Source organism: Ammospiza caudacuta, chromosome 12, assembly GCF_027887145.1.
Source record: "Ammospiza caudacuta isolate bAmmCau1 chromosome 12, bAmmCau1.pri, whole genome shotgun sequence".
Classification (NCBI taxonomy): Eukaryota; Metazoa; Chordata; class Aves; order Passeriformes; family Passerellidae; genus Ammospiza; species Ammospiza caudacuta.
Genome location: NC_080604.1, coordinates 14805342 through 14828581, shown reverse-complemented (window position 1 = coordinate 14828581; position 23240 = coordinate 14805342). Strand labels below are relative to the sequence as shown.

The 23240-nt window shown below is 37.5% G+C and overlaps 1 protein-coding gene across 2 annotated transcripts in view; it reads left to right on the top strand.

Moving 5' to 3' along the window:
* Positions 1-1878: 1878 nt before the first annotated feature.
* FHIT (fragile histidine triad diadenosine triphosphatase) overlaps positions 1879-23240 on the top strand; it is a 517184-nt gene continuing 495822 nt past the window's right edge. The window contains exons 1-2 of one of the 2 annotated variants that reach the window (XM_058813019.1): positions 1879-2015; positions 17805-17880. The gene's annotated coding sequence lies outside the window, so the exon portion shown is untranslated. The remainder of the gene's footprint in view (positions 2016-17804; positions 17881-23240) is intronic. The other variant, XM_058813020.1, reaches the window with a different exon arrangement.

The following is a 23240-nucleotide window of genomic DNA, read 5'->3' as shown; positions in this document are numbered from 1 at the left end:
TTTTCCTGGGATCTCTATCAGGCTTTTCTTCAAGAGATTTCATGCTCAGCTGAATGTTAGAAGCAGATTATCTACAAACACACTTCACTTCTGCTTATGTATTACATTTCCCTGTTAATAATAGAATATGAATGCTGCTTTCTTGGTAAGCCAATGCCTCTGATGTAGCAGTAGCCCAGCTCTCTGTGTGTCTCTCACATATTTTAGCAACTGCAAGTATTTACTTAACACATAATCTCTGGTTAAAGACGGGTTGCAGAGGTAGAAGTGGAGAATTATGGCTATAGCTATTCAAAGAGATTAGAATTTGCAGTTTGTTTTCAACAGTGTCGAATAACATTCAGGATTATTTGTTGGTGCTGTTTTTCTGTTGGTTTTAAAACTTTGTGACATATTTAAGCAGATTTTCTGATGTGCTGCTTTACTGAAGTGTCTGCTTTCTCAGCATATATTTCAGTACAGTGTATTCACAGTATCATGAGCATGTGCTTGGCACAACAAAACTGTCTTAAATTTTTATCTTTTCTTGTCGACCTTAAAAGAGGAAATGTTTTTGAATTTTTATAAAAAGATGAGTCAACAACTCACATAAAAGGAGTGTATTTTCATGAAGGTGTGATGGGCACATCATCTCACACAGCATTACTTGACTTGGATGGATTTCCATCTGCAAATGGCAGTGAAATTGTGCATATCTAAGTCTGATGGTCTTTGCTTTTACTAACGATATGGTCGCCTTAAAAATTAATGACAGTAAAACAATCCAGGAAGGGAAAAGTGTGATCATTAAGAAAGAAAGTGACCCTGTGATGGCAAAAAACTTCACTTGTACTAGGTAAGGGAATTGCTCCCACTGTGTTTGCTTTTCTAAACAAAATGGTGGTCAGGATGTTTCTCAGGATCAAGTGCATATAGGAGGAGCAGCCACTACTGGATTCTCCATACCTTAATCCTAGAAGACAGGTGTACGCACTGTAAAAGGGACATATCTAGGGTAGCTTTGCAGACAAATGTCTCAAGGGACCTGTTGCTGCACAGTGTCACAAAGGGCTGACAAAATGTGTAACAGCAGGAGGAATTGATGCTGTCACTTCAGCACAGAGTGGTTTTTGGGATTAGACAAGGGACTTTGCTGTATGGGAAGTACAGACACTGAGACATAATGAACAGCACTGGCATCAAAAGGCAGTCTTGGTGTTCTATTGGCATTCAGTACACTTGATACCAGACACTTGATTCATGGGTTAGTGACAACATCTTCAATGTGAGCTTACAGGATAAACTATGACAACTGGAGTATGGGCCATTATTTGCGGTAGTGTTCATTAATGCAGCAGCAGAAGTGTCTTGCACTAATTCTTAGCGGTACTGATTCCAATACTGAACTGAAGGAGCTCCAACATCCGTGTCTGCGCGGGAAATCAGCAGGGACATCGCTGCCTGCACGGAAGCACAGACTGACAGTCCTACCGTTGCTACACAGAACTAAAAATCAAGGTAAGATGAGAGCAAAATGGAAGGTATCATCCCAACTCTTGTCTCCAGCAGGGTCTACACCAGATACGTAGGGCAACAGGGCACACTGTAACATCACTTTCCCCACTTGTAATGGTGTGACCTCTGGTATTGCCAAGGGAAGTGCCCACACAATTAATTAGTGAGGCTTTTCCCTGCGGGCTGCCCTCGGGCACGGCCAGCCCTGAGCGCGGCGAGCCTGCACTCCCGGGTGTCCCTCAGCTCCGGGAGGGCTGGCACCGCCGGGGCGGCCACCGCGGCCAAGCAGCCGCTCGCCTCACCAGCCCCCTGTGCCCGCCACAAGAGGGGAAACCGGCGACAGCGAGGAAAATCGGCGATAAGGAGGAACACAGGCGATAAGGAGGAAAATCGGCGATAGGCAGCAAAATCCGCCACAGCCGCTCAGCAACCGCCCCAGCCGGCCCTAAGATCGCGGCGACCCCGCCTCCCGGCCGTGCGCCACCACAGGCGGGGCCGCGCACGCGTGTCACAGCGGGACTGTAAGTCTCCATTTTGTGTCAATTTCACCCCTTGTCCCTGTCCCTGTCCCCGCTGCGGAGGCTCCAGCGGCAGGAGCGGGCTGCGGGCGCTGCCGGGGAGCCCGAGGGCAGCGCTGCCCGCTCCCTGAGGCGGTGCCGCTCCCGTGCCCTCAGCGCCCGCCGCCCCCTCACGGCCCCGCCATGCTCCCGTCCCTCCCCTCCGGGTATTGAGATACCCTCGTGGGGACGTTTCGCGCTAATTAAAATCGTTTTATTTGCCCCTCGTGGCGATGCTGCGGCCCCTCGGTGAGCGGCAGAAATAGAATGTGTTACAGCAGATCCATTCATTCCCATGCTCAGCGGAACGCAAGACAGGCATTGCAACAGCCAACCCATGCTTGCATCGCTGAGACTGAGCAGTCGCTGAAGTTTAAATTTCTGTGCAAGGCAGTAACGCTTAAAACCATTTCAGAAACCTTACATGCTTTGTCGAAGTGATCGATCAAGTGCTTTTATACCAGTTCCTAAATGATTTAGCTGAACATGGGTAGGCTGCATGACTATACTGTACACTAGATAAAGGTAGCTATGTTTTTCTGAGGATACCGTGTGTCCAAGGAATAGATTCATTTTTAGATTCCTAGTAATTCATTTCAGAAATTAATAAAATCACAATTAAGGACAAGAAAAATCCCCACTCCCTACCCCCTTCCTAAAATAGTCCTCTTGTTCTTGGCTGTAGGATGGAACCTAAAATGTGAGCTCAGGGATTTTCAGCTAAAAGTTTTGAGACAAAGAATTATTTTAGGTTTAATTTTTTTTGGAGGATGTAGTGTAATCAAAAATCTTACATGATTTCATAATCCTAAAAAGAGTAAAATACAAAGTTCAGTTCAAGGAGCAATTGCACAATATGCCCACCTGTAAGCAGTTTTTAAAGTACTTAAGACATTACAGAACATGTGCTAAGATGTTAATTTTAAATTGAATCACTGAAATGTCTAATGGAAAAATGGCATTAAATATTTAGTCTTTTTTCTCAGGACACAATGTCTCGTTGCCAATAAATAGCAGGTCCCCATATTTCATAACCTACATTTCCTTTCAAATGCAGTTTTAGACATTCTGAATAATTGCAAATCTTTGAACAACAGGAGAGTACTTTTCTATCTTTAACAGTTACATTCTGTGCGTTGAAAAATTCAAGTTGGGTGGAGCTGGCACCTCACCCGTGCCCATAGAAACCCTTCCTGCAGAGCCCTCTGAGGGACAAGGAGACTGCACCAACAGAACCACTGAGCTGTGCATGGAAACTGTGCAGACAGCTCACACTTGGGTGAAGCTGGAGCTTGGATAAAGTTGGGAATAGCAGCCTGCACTCTGATGTTACCAGTGCAAGCAGCCTGGGGCTGTGGCTGGTTCCAAGGAAAAAGCCGTGGAGGAAGGCATCTTGTGGCAGTTTTAGTCTATAGAGCCCACGCTGGTTTTATCCTGTGTTTGCCTTAGTGCCGGGAAAAGCTGAGTTTGTTTACTTGTCAATTTCACCACTTATTATGAAACCTTTCGTTTATTTCTTTCAGTTTGATTTCCTTTTTTTCCCCCCTTTTGGGACATTTTGTCAGAGGTGTTGCTAGTTTCATTCAATGGCAACTATTACTTTTAAAAGTATAACAACTCTAATGTAAGTTCTAATTCAATCTCTTTGAAACGTACTATTATAATAATGCTAATTTAATTTGCATTGTAGTTTTAAGAAAACTTAGAAGAAATAAGGCAGGAATATATGAAGGCTATGAGGTGTACTTGTTTTCATTCACTTATTTATTAAACATTTACTCCATTTTTCAGATGCTTTTATTCAGCTTATAATTTTGTTTTCTTTGTTAAGGTTTGTGTCTCAGTCTTAGAGTGCAATGAGAAGAATGTGTTACACAAAGCCTGGAGTCATAGTGATATGTTTTAGTTTCACAGCCTTTGAACTGTGTGTTTGCAGTTTCCATTGAGTTTGCTAGTGACCAAATTAATACTTTTACATTCTGGGAAAATTGGAGGATATAGAGATGCTATTGGAAACAATGGGTCAACTCATGTAACTTAACACTGAACATGGGATTATCCACTTGTCTTGCATATTACAACTGTGTATGTACTTTATAGGATTTGCCTTTTTGTAGTTACAATGTATAATCCTCTCATTCGTTTTGTCATCTGTCACATGAATCCTTTTGTGAATTTGCGGAAAATTGAATTACTCAGTTTTATACATGTCAGTCATTCTTTCTTCTCCAGAATCTGCAGATTCAATTATGTCAATTACATGTATTTATATTATAACTTTGCCTATTTCTGCAAAGGTTAAAAATATTGTCACTTTCCAACTTTGTCAGCTGATTTGTGTATAGAATGTCTTTAGTGTAAATAAACAGCTTCAGACAAATTGGCCATGCTTACTACAGAGGGCCAAATGTTGATGTATTAAGATATATTAAGTCTCCAAGAAAAGCATTGTTGACTTCTGTAGCTCAGATCCTAACAGGAGAATGATTACAAAATGCAAATTGATAACTTTCAAGCATTTTGGTGCTGTGTAGGCAATGTTTAATTTTGTGCATTGGTCTAAGTTGATCCAGTTGATCCAGTATCATCCATATTTTCTCCTTATTAAAATAATATCTCAAGTGTCTTTTTTGCCTTCCTATAGATATTTTATCACTTAGATTTAAGTTGTTCTTACAGGGCTACATTGTTTTGTAGCTTTGTTATTTCCATAAGCTCTAGGGGGAGATGGACGCTTTAAGAAAGTCTTAATAAATTACATTCATTCTTCCTGTCTTTCTCAACTCCACCAGTAATTTATCAAATAAAACTCTCAGACATGTTTGCTGCAATGTGTTCCTTGTGCATCCTTGCAGTTTATAGCTCATGTTTTCTGAGAGCAGTGTTCAAATGCATATGTAATTGTGTTTTTTTCTTTGCTTGTTTGCTTTTTATTTCTTTCTTTCTTTTGAAGGTCTAACCAAACCTTTGGGATTTTTTTGCTGATAAAATGCCTGTAGGGTTCCTTTGGGTACCAGGGAGGGAAAATATGATTGTCCCTAAAGCTACAGGATAATTCTGAGTATCCATGGAAAACAGTCAATGTCAGAATAAGAAGCCATTCACTTTTGCATGTAAGTTTTTGTAGTGGAGTTACCTCTACACATAATAATGTGCACACAAACTACAGATAAAATTGGGTTGTATGGGAAAAACAGCTTCATAATCAGGATTTCAAAAGCTTTACTGGTAAAAAGGGAACTTGCATTAGTTGAATATGATTCCTGTTGGAAAGGGTTGGATCTGGCCTGGGTTGTGCCTAACCCAGCAGCCTCAGTGTCCCTGCAGTGTCACTGGGGTCTGTGCAATTAGATTTCACTTGTGCTCTCTGTGACTCAGCTCTTGAAAGGGTTTCTGCAGAACCCCTTAATTAAGACGAGTTCCTCCTCCCTTCCCTTGAATTCCAAGACAGTCTGCTGCCTGTATTCCTACATGGAACAGACTGGAAAATTGCTGAAAGAGCTCTCCTCCACCAGTGCTTGGACTGTGAGGGGCAATCCCAAGCTATGAAACGCCCCAGAGTGGAGGTTCCTGGGACTGTAATCCCTGAGGGGGATGTGTCAGCGTGGGAGGGCTCAGGGTACCTGCAGAGGGGAGCAGGTCTTTGCACAGGTCCCTGCAGATTGTTACAGTAAGGGGATAGAATTATAGAATTTTTCAAATTGATAGAGTGCTTCTCTTGGAAGTGGCGTGGCTATTCTAGTAGCAAACTTGAAAAATTGTAAAGAGGTCTTGGGGAAAAAAGCTGGTTTTAATCTTTTGGACAGTAATACAGAAAATGTCCTAATTGTGAGATTTAAATAAATCTTTTTATTTTATTCAGACGATGTGCTTCTCCTCTCATCAATTTGCACTGCAATACTGAATATTCCCAGTGTAGCTCATCAGATTTGCATTGTAACACATAACAACAGCTGCATTTTCCTGCTTCACATTTGTAGCTACTTCAAAGTACAGAATTTCTGTATTGGCACTGCAGTGATGCCTGTTACTTTATCAAAATAATGCTCTGTCTTACTGCATGAGGAGCCAAAACCATTTGTGTCAATTCTTCTGAATATAAAGGGTTTTTAGCATTAATGTTTGCAGAGATTTAGCAAGGTCTTAAGTCACTAAAAATCTGATGTGTCTGGTAGGTATTGGCCTTGGCAGGTGTTTTGTTGCTCAGAAGTCATTGCATACTGACTTGTTGGAATACTTTATATATGTCATTTAATTTGCTTTCAAAGTTATTTCTGAAATGTTAAAGAATAAGGCTTTAAATTGGCGTAGTGCTGATGCTTGGCACTAAGTGTGCATATTATTTATCCTGTTCAGTGTTATTATGCAAATACTGAAAATTAAGTACCTTCTAAACTGTTTTGCTGGATTTGTGCACAAGTCTTAACTGAGAACTGAGAGATAATGAAGGCCTGTTAGAAAGCAGTAGGTAACACATGAGGCTCAAATTTGCATTTAGCTGGCATTAGGAATGAACATCAGTTTTCTGTTAGTGAAAACAAAGTAATGATTCCTTAAACTAGTAGGAGTTAAAGTGTTTCATAGGACTTTGGATTTTGAAATAGCTTTTAAAAGCATTAATGCAGTGATGTTTTTCTAGATGGTCACTAAAATAAAAAGGTGCTTGATTTTATTGTTTTCTGTTGTCACTACTTTGCCTGTTTTGATGCTTTACCTGGCTTTTGCTACCTTCCTGATACTTCCCTTTCAGAAAGAAAAAAAAGGAAAAAAAAAAGTAAAAATCATTAACTTTGTATACTTTGTATACTTTGTATACTTTATCCATGATCTTTTAGGCCTTTTTTATGAATCAAAACCAATAGCTTCATTACTTGCTTGTTTAATATACAGCAGCAGAGAAACCTGCTGACAGTCTTTAGATCCCTCTGTGAAATGACTTTGAAATTGCACTTGCAGAGAAATCTGTGTCTCCTTTTTATTTCTTGTGATGTGACATCTAATGATTTCAGGCTTTCAGTCTCTTTTTAGTGCATGTTGTGTTATTAAATATTTAAGAATTATATGGTTGTGATGAATCCTATTTCAGAAGAGCAGAATTTGGTTCATTGCAGAGAAATTTTCAGGTGATATTTGTTTTTAAAACATTCAATATTAGAAAGAGAGGGGGGAAGGTCAGAAGGGAGCTTGCCTAAATCTGGGGTTTATGTCTCTTAAGTCTTATTTTTGCTTAGGCAGATGTTTTGCTGAAGAAAATGTGTCGTCTTGTTTAAAAATATGGTTAGGTTCACATAATTATCAAAAAACCAAAATGCAGACAAACAGAGCTCAAATGAAGACCTAATGGTCTATCTAATATTTTTCTAGAAAATTTTAGAACCCAGGACTTCAGCTTCCATTGCTCTGCAAGCCTTTGTAGGAGCTGGATTTAAACTGCAGTGATGTTGTTGTTTGGGGAAGTGTTGATTGTCAAACTATTGTCAACTAAAGTGTTCAGCTGTCATTATAGACTGGTGTAAGACAGGTTATTTTCCTATTAAAAACTGTAATTTTTAAATATTTATATTATTAAATATATTTATATTATAAATATAAGAAGTTTTTGTAAGTGTAGCTATCATGAGTTGCCCTACTAAGGACTGAATTGGAAAAGGGAGAATACAGAGAGCATTCTTGGCACCCCCACTGTAGCAAGGCAACTGTTCAGTGGGGGATAATAAATAGTTGTGGGGTGGGAATACCTATTTGTTTGCAACTTTGTAACAAAAATCAGGATTAGGGTTTGAAGTGCTATGAGAGGATTTTAATCAGGAAAGAGGCGGTTGGATATTGAAGCTAAACAGTGCAAAGAATTTAGTCAGGATAAAATTTGAGGTACTTGAAGTTTAGACAAAACCATTTTAGTGTAGGTATTTTGATAGGAGTAGTAAAATAAACAAAAATTACTTTCTGAGGAAAACAAGTTTTTTTAAAGGTGTTTGTTTGTCTAAAGATGTAGAAAATTGCTTAAAAATTTGAAAGGAAAATGTGGAACTAAAAGTTCTAGTCTGTTTGGCAGCTGCTTTTCCTTTATTTTTCTAGTGTAATGTTTCTTTTTGGTTGTGTGTGAGCATTCCTTGAAAATAGGAATACGAAGGCAGCATTAGAAGGGATAAAATCATTCTACAATATTTGCTAAATGTTTTATAGTTATTGTAACACATTGTAACAGGTTCTCTGTGTATTGAGACTGGATGATGCAGTTACCAATAATATTTTCCAATATTGTAAGGAGCCACCCACTGCACTCAGTGTGATTTATTTCCAGGTGCCAAGGCCTCTGTAACTCTGTTTGCAAGGTCAGAATGCTTCACACTGACAGACTGTGCAAGTGTCTGTACACAGTGATCAGCTCCCTTCTCAGCTTCCTGATAAGCTGAATAAATTAAACTCCTTAGGAGGAAAAGATGAGGATATCAGATAGCTGTTGCAGACGAGCTGTAAAATTCTCTGTGAGTAAAGGAGAGAGAAGAAGACCAGAAGAGTGTGGCAGAAGAGAAATGTGGTTGTTGCCATAATCTGAAAGGGTTGGCTGGCCTGCAGAATTTCAGAGAATGAATCAGTGGCACACAAATGGAGGAATGCTGCTCTGGAAAGCTGTGTTGTTCATGATCCCACCCCAACATGTGTTAGCTCCCAGCAAAGCTGATTTTCAGAACGCTGTTCTCTTGCTTATTGGCTCAGAGGCCACATGAAATAGTACCAGGTTTGGTCACAATGATCTGAGTTTGATAAAGGGAACAAATTCCTTAGAAACACATTTGACTCATCTTGCTGCTCATAAGAATTTCAAGAGTAGTACAGGTTGTACAAAGAAACAGCCAATATAGAAAATTCATTTGTGAGCCATGAATACTTATAATTTCATATAGTTAACAGTATTTACTTTACATTTCCTTTCCAGCTTTTCTAAGTGGTTTATTAAACTGAACATTTCCTTGTAAATGCAAAGTGAAGCTTTAAAAGCAACTAGACCAGGAGTAATTTGGACTGGTGGTGTTAGATAAAGTGCAGTATTTGACAAAGCTATGTTATCATATTGCATCCCCCAGCTGGGCAAATAATTACTGAAGATCTCTGTCCTGTTCACTGTTGCTTTTTCTCAAAAGTACCAATGCCAAACTTCAGCTTTTAAAGTGCCTTTGTTTAGTTGCATTTTACTCTTATGCTGTCTCTTCCAGCTTGGGCAGAATCCTCTTGTTGCTGTTGGCATGGAAGCTCTAATTTGATGGAGGTTGAACACTGTGAACTTGAACAGGGCTTTTGGCTCCCCATGCTAATAATTCTCATTTCATCAGGCACAAGTGATAGAAGCACTTGCAGTGACCTGCTCTGGGGCTTCTATAAAATATAATTTTTGACTCCTGGTGTATCATCTGTCCTTCCACAAAGGAAGGTGCTGCCAGCTAGTTCAGCTAAGGCTCATTTGTGCATATTTCTGAGAACTTCTGCTCTTTGTAACTAGAGGTTTTTTTGCTAGTCAGCACTGCTTGTCAGGTTTATGCTGTAGATCTTGATATTTTTTGGTCATTAGCTCTGAAAAATCTAAGATAATCAATGGAACTGAGAAGCTTTAAGCAGCCATTGTATGCTAGATGATCAAGGAGGTAACTACAGGCCACTCCTACAAAACCTGATTTTTAAAATATTTGTGTAAATTACTTTTTTTTTCCTTTTGATGTCAAGTCTTCATCTTAACTGAGAAGAAACGTTCATAACTGACAGAAAGGGCTTTTCTGTCTAGAGCTGAGTTATGCACCTTAGCCTGATATCAACAGAATACAATTTCAGAGGAATCCTTTCTGAAAAGATCTTGTCTTAGGGATTTTTAAAAAAATATTTAAAGATGGTTTTATTTTGGTAAAATGTTGTCTTTTTCTTTCCCTAAGTAGTTTTGTCATCTTTGTGTTACTACAAGGAGCCTGAGACAGACTAACATAGTGCAAATCTGATTAAAATGATCTGTGCTGTTTCAAAGGTCAGGCACACTCAGTGAATTTGCTTTCAAATTATTTTGTTTATTCTGTGTACGTATGCATCTTGAGCTCTATAAAGGTCAGGAGAAGAGATTCATTTTGGAATTTAAAATAAGTTGGGTTTTTACTCCTGGTAGCCCTGGTTAGTTTCATTTGAACTGATGAGAATTGTTTTCCTTTGTTGGTTTTGTTCTGCTGTCAGTTTTATTTTTCTTGTGAAACTTGTTTGTAACCATGAAGTCTATTTGAAAATAAGACAGTATCAGTAATGCATTTTATTTTTTTAGTATTTTATGTGATGTTGAAAATGAAGTACTGTTTGTACAAATTAAATAGTAGTCTTACTTGCTTTTGGTTTCTTGGCTTCTTTAATTCATCTGATAGACTGTTTTCTCAACTAGAATAATATATTTAAAGGATACACAGCCTTAAACTGTCTCTTGCCACAAATGGTTTAATAAAATAGGCATTGTGATGCAATTCCTGTAGAATTTATAAGAGTCCTGCTATTAATGTTCAGGCTGAATAATATAACCACAAAAGGATTCATGTGTGTCTTGTGAAGTGTAACTAATTGCAGTTTTCAGTCACAGAAAAAGTGACAATTAGTAAGGAATTGGGCTTCTATTAAATACAAAAGGAACTGCATTGCAGGAGCCCAATATTTGTCCTAAAAAAGGCTGTTCTATAAACCCCCTTGCATTCCAGTTCTGTCTCTAAAATGGTTGAAGTATTTGGGGTTGTTTGACACAAAAAAAAAAATTAATGATACTTGTAGGAATGAAGAAATTTTCAAAACAATAATAATGATTTTCACTAAAAATGAGTATATTTTTCACAGTTTACATTCACTTGAAAACTCTTGAGCTGTTTAACCAAATCAGATTTTCCTGTCAAGAGCATTCTGACATTTTCTTTTCTGACTTAAGAAGGTGAAATCAGAATGAGGCAGAACATGCCGATTAAATGAACACAGTACTAGAACTTAACAACATTCTGTGTTTTAAAGCACATTTTACTGGAAGGATGGACAAATTGTGCAGTTATATGTGAGGTTAAGAAAATTGTTCTGAGTCTTTTTATGTGTAGAAGAATGTAAATCTCATGTGGGCAATTCTGTCTCATGTGGGCACGTGTGGTGCTTTCAGAAGTGAGTAATAGATGTTGATGTAAACAGAGCACTTGTCTACCTTGCCAAAGATTGGTTCAGTGTGTATTTAACCTGCAGTTGCTTCAGTCTGTGTGGATGTAACCAGGCTTGGCCATCAGTAGCAACACACTGTTTTCTTTTTTATGAGAAAAAAAAATTAAAAATTGCTTTAGCAAGGCAGGCATTTGCCCAGGCTGGTTGGCTCTAATTTCGTAGGGCAGACTTGGATTGCTGGGTGCCTCCTTTGAAGGACACAGAAGATGGTGGAGCCTCAACTGGGTGCCTTTGCTTCTGGGGGTTTTGCCAAGATGCTGCTCCTGCTTTGAGACTCTTATTTTTCTTGCCTGCCTCTTACTAATTAGTATAATTTGTAAGCTACCCTCCACTGATTCATTATTTTTGGTAGCAGGCACTGTCATTTCTCTTTACCTGAGTGTTTTCAATGAGAAAGATTTCTGTGTCAGCTTTTCCTCAGTTCTGCTGTTTGAATCCTACTCCATTAATTAACTTCAGTGTTTTATACCTGTTATGAGATGTAGCCTTCCTAGTGCTGCAACTGAAGCTGTAGCTGTTAGGCCTTGATGGTGTAATTTAAGAAAAATTTTAAAAAAGTAAAATTGGGAATTTTAGGGTATTTGAATTACAACTTAGAATACATTTTATAACAAAAAAACCCTAAATTCCAAGTATTGTGTATACTTGACTTACTTGGAAAAATTTCTGTTAAATAATATGTTATCCTGTTTTGCACTTTCTCAGGTGTCAGGGGAAAAAATTGCCTTCTAGTCTTGTGATATTAACACTTTTCATGTCACGTTAATTCTGATGCATGGCTGGTTTTTAGAAGACTTGCTTAGGTGGGATAACATCCCAGTGTGATGGATGCTGTGATGGCACAGCTCTGAGAGGAGAGCTTGAGGGTAGTGATGAGTATCAGGGTCTGAATTCAGGGGAAGAGAGAAGAACAGAAAGGAAGAAATGGTGGAAATATTGTTCTTTAGAGGAACACTAATAACACTTAACTTTGGGAGTGATATGTGAGGGCTGATGTTGCACATAATCAGGATTCTGGCTTATATAAATACTTTGGATGCTACTTAGAGCTTCTAAAATTACTTTTTTATTTTCTTCCAGAGCTGTGTTACTATATAGAATCACATTCATTTTCATATACTTACATGTAATAAAACATCTGTACCAGTGGAGATCTTTTTTATACAAAAATAAACTCTTTTGAAAAGTTTGGGGTTGATAGTAGAGGTACTAGGTACCAAGCATCCTGTGAGATAAATTTGGAATCCTAGAATAAGGAATACTTTGTCCTTGAATTTTTTTGTTATCATTGGATACTGAGACCAGAGCAGTGGCTTTCTGTGTATGGAAATTGGGTGTATGATGTGACTGTGCTCTTGTGGGCGCTGCATAATTATGTACTTTGCTGCGTTTGCACGTTTATTTTATTTTATTGTCATTAGGAAGTTTATAATGGCTGTTTCTCTTGCAGTGTAGGAGTTACTTCCTAGATAGAATTCTCTAATGGATGGTTTCAAACTGGTGTAGCTTTATCTGAATATATATATATTAATTTTGATATATTGTATTGAATCTGTTTGCTGCCACGTTGTGGTGGATTGCTTCGGTTCCCTTGGGTGCTTCTCTTTTATTCTGTGTGTGTGCAATGCAGGTGATTCTGGGAGCATTCTGGGACTCTTCCTTTCAGATTCCCGTGGATATGCACTGCAAACAACGGAAACTCAATCTGATCACAGCTGATGTTTTCTGAAATACAGAGCACACAAGTGCCTCGCTGTTCTGCACCTGGGATGGCAAATGTCAGTGGCTGCTCTTGTCTTCTGGAGACAGCACTGCTGCTTTTGTGCCTGTAAACTCCTGAGGCTGAAAAGTTGTGGCTGGATTCTTCCTTTGAGCATTATGCATTCTGTCCATATATATCATGTGTTTCTCTTGTTATCTGCTGCGGGTTCCATGTTCAAAATTGGCCGAATTGGTTATGCATTTGTTAAGTTCCCTTTTGTTTTGGAGAATGTGTGCCATGTCTTCAGGAAGTTTGAAGAAAAAAACTGGAGAATTATAAAGAATTAAGTATTGTTGGTGCTGATGAAAAACATAAGTCAGAAAAAAAATTGATAGCATTGTTTAAATAACTTCTCATAAATGTGTAAGATTCTCATTAGTCCAACATCAGAAGTCTAATGAATATTAATGAATGAGATCAAAGACATTTAGAAATCAAAGCAAGTAAACAACAATTATTTTTAAGAATTACATAAGTTTTTAAATGCACAAAATTATGAATCATCTTAATGGTATGGCTCCATGAGAAGTTTTTCTTGAAAATATTTTTCCTGAAAATTTTTGTGTTGAACTAGAAAGGCAAGTATGTAACATAAACCAGAAAAATAGATACATCAAAACCTGAAATATTTAAAATGTCTTCATTATGCTGTATTGAAATACCTAAGTTAAACTGTGGAGTCTAACAGGCTGGGAATTTTTACTTGGCCCGAGTCCATGATTTGAGCTTGACTCAGACTGTCAACACAAATTGGTAAATATTGAGAAGGAAATTACTTTTGGATGTCTCAGACCTTTAATGTTTCCTTCTACATTTCTAGTACTTTTGGACTAAATGTGTCCGTGCTGAAACATATACATAGTGTAATTCTGTTAAAAAAGATGGCTTTACACATCATTTAATGCATACAAGATTTTGATCATCAAATATCAGAGTATGACCAGAACTATCTTCATCTCATTATCTGCTTTTCCAAATCTTTTCTAGAACCAACATGTGGTGTGACCTGTATACCACAGTTATTTAATCTTTGAACAGTACATGCTTGCAATATAGTATGGGGTATTCCAGCATCACAGTATGGTGTGAGTAAATCTTCCAAGACTGAGGGAAATAATTTGAACATATTACTTTTCATTTATCTTTACATTTTCTGCTGTCATTCATTTAATTATTATTTTATTTCACTAAAAATAAAAAGTTAATTTTTATATGAGATGGTGATCTAAAAATCAAAATAATAGATGCAGGCATGTGTTCAGGCATCTTTTATTTTTATTACAGCAATTAACGAAAACATTTTCTATCTGTACAATTTTCTTTAGAAGTCTGTGATGGTTTTAATGCATTTAATCCACAAAGGCCATGATGGTGCTGTAACTCCAAAGGCCCCACTCCCCTGGTGCAACATGGAGAGCGCTGTGCCCATAAAGCACCCGCTCGCTCTGGGCAGCAGTGACATTATTTGACAGTTTGTGATTCCAACGAACTTCAATGGCAAAGAGGATCCTTCAAATACTGTCAGAGAAACAGTTTCATTTTGAACCTGGATATAAAGCTAATGGTATCTAACAGCTTTTAGTGTCAGTGAATCAAATTCCTCAAGTAGAAAGAAGGGGTGACATTCTGTTTTAAAGCGGCCGTATGTTTGACCCAGTTAGGCGATGGCGGTGTCATCACAATTGTATCTTGCTGCTGTAGGCTCTTGCAGCCTGACAGGCGGAACAAGTTGCTTTAGCTCACAGAGCTCATCTGTCACACTGAGCAGCTTGCAGCTTTCTGTTATCTGAATGAAATGTGGAGCGAGGACTTCTCCCTGCTCCCTGCCTATCAGCATAGTCAGCAACCTGCTCACACCCCATTCACATGAAATGAAATGGTAGACGAAGAGAGAATTAAAAAAATGATTTCCAGAGATGCAAATGTAAGCCACATTTAATAATTAAATGACATGTGGTTCAAAAATAATAATTAAAAAAAGCATGTACAGGAACTAGATGGAAAGTTAATTTCCAAAGAAGAATTGCAATTTCCTTATCTGAAATGAGAGATGGAAACTTTTAATTGTATATTTAAGACCCAAAACTAAGAACAGTTTTATAATTTGGTAGGGCAGTGACAGGCATCTCTTTTTTCATCACGAGCACTTACTTAGCATTTGAAGTGTTCAAACCTTTATTGAGATTTTATTACATTTTCCCAAAATAGTGCATCTAGAATTTTGTACCTTAGGCTAAATCTTGCCATAATCTCTCCATTCTTTGTGGTTCTGTGATAGGAGCAGTGTTAGGGTACTGAGTTTGTGCTGGTTGCTCTTTGAAGTTCATATGTGACTGACTTGGCTGCTGTATTGTTGCAATGACCAATTTTTACTTGTTTTGAGAATATTGGCAAAAGGTGCATGAACCATAATTCTTAGTAAATGCTATTTAGTGTTTTTTCCTGTGTTAAGCATAGGAAGAAATTCTTCTGGCCTGTTATGTCCAGTTTTAAAAATATTTTTACTGGAGTAAAATTTCCAAATAAAACTTCAGCCAGGAACAACTACCAAGTGATTTCTGTTTGTTATAATAATAATAATGATTGTGGCAGTCCACAAACAAAATGATTCACATGTGACACATGTCAGGAATCCCTTCTGTTATTCAAAAATGAGATAGATTATAGTTGGGGAGAAACCTGTTAATAATGTTTTATTCAGAGCGATGCTGTACAACATTATTCAAAAGGAACACACCAGTTGGAATTTTCATCATGGAAATGATGAGCTAAATCACCCCAGTCTAATGAAAAATAGGACTATGGAATGTATAGTGTGAATGTATGAATTAGGAAGATATTTATATCTTTGGATTTTGCAGCTTCAGTGGAATAGAAAGGGTCGTTCTGTGATCGATGGATTTGTGGTGAATTGCACAAGATCTGAGAAAATGAGGATTGCATTTATCACATCTAAGGGGAATGTCAAAGTGTGTGTCTGCCCATAACCCCATCAGTGGTAAAATGATGACAGTGTGCCTTTGGGAGATACCAATCAATATGACTGTTGTAAAGCTCAACAATGACTGATTTCATTCTATCTGATGAGCTCTGGGGGTGGCTTAGAGAGCTATGGAAAGGAAAAAACAAAAACATCAGGTTTGTACCCAAGACCTGCTTTGCAGAAGTTTGAAATAAGTCTCATGAAAATGAAATGGGACATAATGTTCTAGGTTTGAAAAATTATATAAAGATGTTCAGCTGAATTTTGTTCATCTGATCATTATAGATAGATCATTGAGAGCATGACACAGAACCAGAATGAGTGTGCAATGAACTTTCCAGAGTGCAGCTAGTTGGGAAAACCAGTGGTTCTTGGCCTCCTTAAAACAAAGTAAAAAAAAAAAAAAAAAAAGAAGTTGATGATAATTCATTCAGAAAGCTCACTGGTTTGCTCAACAGAAATAAATCCTATGATTTCTGACCAGAGTAAATCATTGGCAATGTCACAGATGAAGAATATCCAAAACAAGCTTAGAAGTAAAATGGAAGTGAACAAGAACATTTTAAACAGCAGAAAGCTGCTGCTTCTGTCACAAAACCTGTAACATATAAAGGCTAAAATATATTTCTTATATTGTTTTTCTTTTCCCAGTAAGAACTCTAAAACCTGAATCAGATTTTCTGTGGACAAGAGTGAGGGATTTCTGAGGGAATAACCCAAATGCATGCTGATAAAAACATGCATATATAATGTATATAGGCACACTTAAAATCTCTCTAAATATTTTCAGCAGTGGTGAAGACAAAAGCACCTGAAATTTGTGGTGCTATTTCCTAACTCTGAAGTTCCTAGCTAAAAGATCTGCAGCTTTGTTCCTTCACTTGATCTGTTTTTGTTGGAATGGGTATCTTACTCCTTATGAAGCCAGCTCTTCCTAGTCTAAATAATTTGAAGAATCATTATAATTTAGGTGCAATTCTGAAATTAAAGGAGGGAAGAGGGTGAAAGTGGGAGTTTTTTTGGCAGCAGTGACAAGATGCAGACAAGAAGTAATTCTCCATCAATTTTTCCAGGAAAACTGAAGGAAAGACTCAAACAATTTTGGTTTTGCAGAAATTTGTGTTTCTTCTTGTGCTAAACTTAGATGAAAATTGTACCTAGGGTTATGAGGTAGAGATGGATAGTTGTACAGATCAGAAGAGATCACTGAAGTTCTTCCTTTGAACTCCTGCATGGGGAATGTAAATGTCTCTCATTTCCCTTGATGGAGGCTGGTAACGCTTGGCTGAAGTGGATCTGCTGGAAAGCTTCTCTTCATTTGAAGAGACTGAGAGGGATTCAGTGCCCACTTCCCTTGGTAGTTAGTTCTACCTGTTTGTTAATCATCTTCCACATTAAACTTGGGGTTGTACAAGTTCATCTTTTGTCTGTGTTGAGTTGTATCACTGACATGCAAGGCAGTCCCTTTTAACTTCTGTGGCAATTTGGCGTTGGCCAAAATTGCTTCAGCCTTGGTTCCCCTGTCCATGTAGGGCTGGTGGATGAGTTCAGTGTTAGTGACCAAACAATGGGGTCATTAAAGCAGTAGTGGGAAGCAACATCTGTTTGTACAGCCTTTTTCCATACAGTAGTAGCTGTACCAAATAAACATGATTATTAATGTATAGGCCAAACATGTATTTATTATCCCTTTGTAGTCCCACATTACAGAAGGAGGATACTCTAAATGTAAGTGTATTTCTTACATTGCAGTGATAAGCATTGCCTCACACCCTTTGTGTTACATTCACAGATCTGCTTGCAGAGATTGAAGCTAAAGCTGACAGGACAACTTCTTTAGCCACCTGGCTTCACTATCAGAAAAAAGGGTGAGTGATAAAGGGAAAATGTAAAGAAAGTTGATATGCTGGAAGTTGATATGCTGAGGGTCTCCAAATCTTAGAGAATAAGTGCTGACTTCTGCTTTGTTCACAGTGGTTAAGTTGTGCTGGTGTAGTTATGTTTGCAAAGATTAATGCCAGTGTATTTAAAAATAAATGCACTGGTCCTGCGTCTGCTCCCTTGATTAATAATGCCAGGTGGGAAAAACAAGAAAATTGAAAGTGACTTTTTAATGGTTCTTCTGAATTTGCATGAGGCTTGCTTATGTAGTAGTGTGCATTCAGGATTTCTGTGGAAAGCAGGAAATTAAGATAGATAAGGCTGCATAACTGTGGATTTTCACTGTGTATTGAGTGGATAAATACCTAAAATTTAGGTAGTAGAGCATAATAGTTATCTGTGTGTAGAATATCACAATAACTTTAGTCTTTTAAGATAATTCTGTATTTGCTCATAAAGGTATAACATAATTGTTCTTTGATTAATAGTTACAGTAGAAATAGTGTGGGTTTTTTGCTAAAAAGAGACTGGATGTTATATCAGGCAGCCTGACAAAGACCCATTTTCATCAATAAGCTATTTTGCTGAGATTCAGGTATCCCATAAGCTTATATTTGTTTCAGCAACTTGATCTTTTAATTTTTCACTTAATCTTCACCTTTTTCTGTTGTCACATTCAGAAAGTTGAACTGGGATAATTAAAACAGTCTGCAGCATAAAAGAAAGGTGTAGAAATTCAAGATAGTCACATTATGCAGTGAAATTTAAATTTCAAGTGTTTTTTGAAATAAAATTTTTCAACACTTTAAATTTAAAGTGTTCTAAATTGTAAATGCTGTGATCAACTGTTTAAAGACCAGTTAAACACTAGATTTGTACAGCCCAGAAGAAGCAAATGTGTGCTATGCTGTGGTGTGAGTTTGCTTTTTTTTCATGTTTGCCTTTTATGACATGGTACATTAATTTTTAATATATATAGGCAGTTGAGCTGTTAATAGGTAAAAAAACTATAAGAAAAAAGAGATTGGAGCAAGAAAATATTTCTCATAAATAAAAGTATTTTCAAAGTAAAACATTTAAGAGAAGCTAGAAAGTGGAGGTCTGTATGTGGCAATAGCATTCTATAGGTTTACAGCTGTTTGGACCTGTCTAATCTTCTTTTTACCTGAAGTTGTGGTAACTGTGGTGTTGCCTGCCATAGGTGATCTTGAACCAAATAGCCTCCTTATAATTATCTTTAATTTAGATAGATTTGGCTTCCATTTCATACTCACACACGCACACACCCATTTCTGTTTCCTGCTGTTTATTTGGGAACAGGCTGAAAATGTCCGTTCGATCCCTCACAATACCTGCGTCCTTTAGGTGGCACATCTGCACAGCTGCTGTCAGGTGCTGTTACCCACATTAATTGTCAGACTTTCTTTTCCTTGGAGAGATCTTGGTAGGAGGAAAATTCTCTGGAAAGGAGGTGGTGACTAATTCTGCCCTCATATGAGCACATTTCTTTGATGCTCTGGTCATGTGGATAGAAACTCACCACACCTCTGTTGTGAACTGGTGAACATGAGCCAGCTCTGTGCTGATGCTGCTGTCTCACCCCTTTAGCTCTGAGTTCAAGCCAAGCTGCTATGATTTGCCTCTTGGCATTGGCTACTGCTCTGGGTTTGATGTCAAATTAAGAGAATTGTGCAGCTTTTGTTGGGATTGAAGAGGCAGTTTAGGTCTGTCCTTTGTGTGTTGTGGGATGTTAAGCACAGGGGCTGGGTGAGAGAAAATGGCAGTGAAGCCAGGCTGGACTGCAGAACCTTGTCCTTGGCTGTAACAGAATTGCATGTGGTGATCTCTGTGGCTCGTTGAGGGCCTGATTGCTTTGCTTTTGAGCCCTGAGCAGCCCTGGTGAACTGAATCAATTTATCTTTTGGTGAGAACATGTGGCTTGAATTCCTGATTCTCTGGGCATGTTTGTGTTTGAGCTGATATTAGTCTGGCTCCAGACAGAGAAAACAGGAGCTCCGAATGGAACTTAGAGAAGAAAAGAATGAAGGGTCTTTCCTTCTATGTAATTCTATGCTCATTTCAAGTAATCAGCAGAGGAGTTAAGAATTACAACACTTCTCTTTCTTGTTGGTCATTTTTATAATGTCGAATGTATATTTACAATCATTTTGATTGGAAAGACCTTTAAGATCATTGAGTCCCACCATTAGCCAAGCACTGCCCCTAAACCATGTCCCCAAGTGCCACATCTGCATATTCTGTATTTGGATATAGGATGCTGGTGTTCTTAGAATGTATGAAATATGGGACTTGCTTATCATGTCACTGAGAATTAATTTTATGTACTGTCAGTTTTAAAATAGTCTCAGATTTTCCAAATGGAGGAAGAGTGAATAAAGTAAAAAAAAAGAATAATAAAACCTTCATTACTGGCACATCACAATCTGGCAATAACAGTACTATTTATTAGGTGGAAGGATAGAAAAGTTCCATTTGCAAAGCAGCAGACTATGTATTCACATTTTTTTACTGCTTGCATTGCAGTGGATCTAAATTTGATCAAGTATCTTTGTCATTGAGAGGCAATAAATGTTTCCCCACTAATTGTTTCTAATGCATTTCTTTTAATTTATTGTGGACATGAGACTTAAAAGCACTGATTGTTGCTCAGATTTCATGAAAGAGCTGGAGCAATGTTACCTTGAAATAAAACAGCAATGTTGCCTTCCTAGAGGAAGAAGTGTATTCCCTGAATGCAATTTTTCCAAACCAGCTCTTTCATATATCTGAGATTTTTAAAACAATTTTCTCTAGTATTTGTTTACTTGTAAGATGATTGACTTTAATATTTTTCTGGGACCATTGTATATATGTATATATGTATATATATGTTTATATAAATATATATAGATAGACTTTGAAAATATAATTGTATTGACCAGTATAGATTTAATTTTTTAAAGTTATTTGAATTTGGAAGCACCTAACTTTGGAAACCTGCTATGTTCTGTAGAAAGAATCATGGTAGAATGGGAGTGTGTAGTTAACGTGTCCTTTTTAAAGAGAATATTTGTAGTTCCAGAATACCAATTATGTTATTGGCCCTGCAGAAGAACTGAAAGGTGATTGCCTGAATTAAGGTGACATTGGGCGGGAGTGTGATCGAATTTAAGTTCCCTCTTACCAAACACAATTGGTAAGCCCTTAGAATCTCCAAATAAATACTTGTGCTTTAAGGTCAGCCCAGACCTCATGGATTGCTTTTCCTTTCCCTGATAAAAGCAGATGCAAGCATGCCAAATTGCTTTGCTCCGGCTTAACCCCAGCACTGTTTGAATTCATAAATGCTACAAAAGGAAAGCTTATTACCACATGTGACGGTGAAGTGGGAAAATGTCATGCCTACCTAATCTATTTCCTGGGAAGGGGAGAAAAATCTTTTTATTCTTTTACTAAGACCTGGAGAATAAAGTAAGGACTGGATGTGATGCTGATAATCAAGGATTGTCTTTCATATTTTGAATTTATATCAACCCTGTGTTTTCTGTTGTCTCTGATATATTTTCTCAGAAATGAGACAGTAAAGGAACTTTTTTCTGTATTGAATAATATACTGTATTTAAATAGTTTTTATTTTTTAAACTCATTTTACTTATTTCTTTACTATTAAGCAGCTGTTTTTCTGAAGCTCTTGCTTTAAGGATAAATTGTTTAAACACTGACACATTATTTAGCAGATGAAACAAAGCAATGCTGCATTTGGGCTGTATATGGTAACTATAGCAGTATAAGAAGGGGCATCAATGGGAGCTTTGCTCTGAATTGATAACAAGTACATAGTTTTAAATAACTTGGACAAGAACAAAACACTCCTAAAATAGAGTGCTGGAGGGGAAAGTAGGTTTTCACACTGTAAACAGTGTTCTTTGAAAGCTGGGAGAAGGAAAAAAATACTGTAGCACAGTAAAGTAAGTTAAATCATTACATTAATTGAACATTTGTCTATTTGCAGTGTTTTTGCTTTGTGGATGTCAGTAAGATGAATGGTTGAGAAAGGAAGTGAAAGGGAAGTAATAGTGGGTAAGGCTCAAAACAAAGTAATTAACATTCATAGGCTGTAAATTGTGGGTAATGTGTTAAGTTCACTTTCCTAAAACTGCTTTAGTGGTGTTGTAAACTGCTACCTATAACTGACTTAGCAAATCTACAAACACAACTTTTGTGATAATATATTCCTCAAGTTTTGAATGAGGATGACTGACATCTTGTGTTCTATCAATGAATCTTATTTTGTTTCATCATAAATATTTCACAAAATTTTACTTCATTTACTGCATCTAACAGGTGTTGAATCCTTTTCTTTTGGAAGGTAGTGCTTAAACCTGAATGCCTCTCCTTGTGGTTCTAAGCCTAAAATAGGGCAGATACTTTTTAAGCTATTTAGTAGACAGAGTATCAGCCCAATGAGATACTGACAGGATTTTATAGGATGCAGATGGTGGAGGAAAATGTAGTATTTCATTGTTAGCATTTTGTTTCTGATGACAATCCAGTTATTAAGTTGCTGGTTTTCTCACAAAACATAGCATGTGGCTACCTAATTAGATTGCTTTAAAGCCTGTTGGAAATGCCAATATGTTTCTTATAATCCTTTTGCCTTGGGTTGCTGTTGTTAAAGGCTGACTTCTCAGTCTTGGAAAAAAGGCTTGTTCACTGGGCTAAACATGAAAAATGCATTATGCTTGATGTTCTGCTTGATGCTCTTGGTTAAAGTGTAATGTGCAACAGAATTCTCTCGATTTTGTGAGTCTTGAAGCTGTAGCTGCTGGGCAATAATGGCAAAAAGATGCTCTGATTACAGTTATAGGGACTCTACTTAATCATCGTTGGTAAGAGATTAAACTTTAATAATTCAATTAAAGCTTTTGATGCAAATTTTAAAAAAAGAATATCAGTAATGAAAAAACTTGGTCTGGATAAGTGTGTGTTATTTGACACTGCAGACAGCATTGTCTTTGTACAGCATACTGCATATATATTTTACTGGAAGGGTTTTCATTTAATGAGGTACTTGAAGAAAATGGAAGGATTTTTTAAAATATGCTTTAAATTGTCCATGGATGAAACCTACCTGTCCCAGGCTTCACTGTACACTTTTAACTACTAAAAAGGGAACCCACACCTCTGTGTGAGAGCAGTAGGACTGAAATATAATTTTAGGGAATTGCTTATTTAAAGGCACTCAAAGGCAGTTGCAGAGAAGTGAAGTCACCAAGAAGATTTAGCATAATCAGGGTAAACACAAAACTAAAGTTTGAAGCTATTCAGTTGTCTTGTGAGCAAAAGC